Source organism: Dipodomys spectabilis, unplaced genomic scaffold (genome assembly GCF_019054845.1).
Source record: "Dipodomys spectabilis isolate Male_0828 unplaced genomic scaffold, ASM1905484v1 ptg000105l, whole genome shotgun sequence".
Classification (NCBI taxonomy): Eukaryota; Metazoa; Chordata; class Mammalia; order Rodentia; family Heteromyidae; genus Dipodomys; species Dipodomys spectabilis.
Genome location: NW_024870782.1, coordinates 2306097 through 2308163, shown reverse-complemented (window position 1 = coordinate 2308163; position 2067 = coordinate 2306097). Strand labels below are relative to the sequence as shown.

Here is a 2067-nt window from a genome sequence, read left to right as displayed (position 1 = left end):
TATTCTCCTGCTACTTTGATTGTTGAGAGTGTCTACAAAAGTAAGCATTCTGTGAGGAGCAGGGAGACACCATATGACTTATACTTATTGAGATTTCCAAGTGACTTGCTATCCCTTGTACTGCATTTTGTAAGTCAAATCTCTCTAAAACTACCAGTTTTAAGAGATAAGAGGAGTGGTAAAAGAACTCTTAGAGACAAATACATCTTCAATATATATTGTTCCAAGTATTCAGTTTAAGGCATATTCAAAAACTGGTGAAACTTTTGTTGGCTGTAATTATGTGTCTTTCTCCATGTGTGCATGTATACATGTGTATGAATATGTGTAAATAGTAACATACATGTGTACATTATGGCTTATATTATCATTTATTCCTTGCTAACAAATAAAGTAAGGAATCCCTAAAGTATTAACAGAAACTGTGTAGTTAAAGTCTTAATTCTTCACTCTGCTTCTTTACACAAAGACTTTGCAAATTCTCATTAATAAAGTTTCCTTAAAATCTGAAATGTACATACTTAGTACATAATGTCTGCTACCGTAAATCTTAAATACTTTGCAGAAAAGTTTTATACCTGCCAAAGAGTCCTATTTTTGGCATATATAAACAAAATCCCAAAATTAAGCATATTTAAAACTTTTAACAAGCCTTAACACTTGCTGCAATGTTCATTTTGACAGGTTCCTTGTATAGAATAATTGAATTCCTCCTCTTACACATCTCTTGAACTACAAATTTCTGGAATTATTTTGTTTTTGGCATGTCTATCTTGATTTTATTCTTCAATGTGTGCTTATAAAGAAATACATGATTCTAAAATTTCACAATTCTTTTTAACTTACTTTCTGTTGAATTGTCTAGTTTAATAAAATAAAAAAAATTATACTTGATATATAAAAAATGTTCTGTGCTCAAGTTAGCATCACATACACTAACATTGGAACGATACAAAGAAGATTAGCATGCCCCCTGCACGAGGATGACATGCAAATCCATGGAGCCCATATTTTTACAACAACAGATGTTGAAAGGTATGTGGCCACAGGGAATCGTACTGCATTCTTGGTGGGAGTGTAAACTTGTTCAACTACTTTGGAAAGCAGTATGCAGGTTTCTCAAAAGACTCCACATAAAACTCCTCTATGACACAGTAATCCCACTTTTGGGGATTTACGCAAATGATCATAAACAAGACCATACTAAAACTACCAGCACTACTATGGTTATTGTAACATTATTTACGATAGCTAAGATATGGAACCAACCCAGATGATCTCATTAGATGAATGGATCAAGAAAATGTGGTATATATACAAAATGGAATTCTATGCCTCCATCAGAAAGAATGACATTGCCCAATTTCTTAGGAAATAGAAAGACTTGGAAAAAAATTTATTGAGTGAAGTAAGCCAAGTCTAAAGAATCATAGATCCCATGATTTCCCTTATTTTCAATAATGAATATATGTCTGGGATAAGCAGAAAAGTTCAAAAGATATGTGCATATAACCAGATAAGATGATGTTAAAGAAATTGAACCCCAAGATAGGGACACAAGTTGTTTTTTGTTTCTCGCTATTGTTTCTAACATACTTATAATGTGTGATGTCGGTTTTTTTTGTTTCTTTGTATGTTTCTCCCCACGCCATAACCCATGTTTTCTCTGTATTTGAAGTTGGTGCACTTACATCTTGTATGTATGCTTCTCTAATTTGGGGAGGGGAAGGGAAAAATATGCTCAAATAGGGATACAGGTTGACCCATTGTAACAATGCGATGCACAAGACACTATGTTGCAAAATGAACTTTACAATTTAGGCAGAGGAAGGAAGGGGGAGGGGAGTGTACTTGTGGAGGTGGGAGGGAAGGGATTGTAGGGAAAATATAAAGGAGGAGGTAACAATGCTTGTTAGGAAATGTAATACTCTCCTTTTTCATGTAAATCTGACCCTTCTGCACAGTATTATTAGAATAAAAACACAAAAATGTTCTGAGATGGAAGAGTTTATTTCCTCTATTATTCCCATATAATATCGTTAACAAAGAAATTAATGCAGAACACTG

The 2067-nt window shown here is 33.6% G+C and overlaps 1 non-coding gene across 1 annotated transcript; it reads left to right on the top strand.

The window, feature by feature from the left end:
• The first annotated feature begins 911 nt into the window (after positions 1 to 911).
• On the top strand, positions 912 to 1015 carry LOC122114065. The gene has a single exon (XR_006148520.1). It is a non-coding gene; the product is annotated as a U6 spliceosomal RNA (small nuclear RNA).
• The last annotated feature ends 1052 nt before the right edge of the window (positions 1016 to 2067 follow it).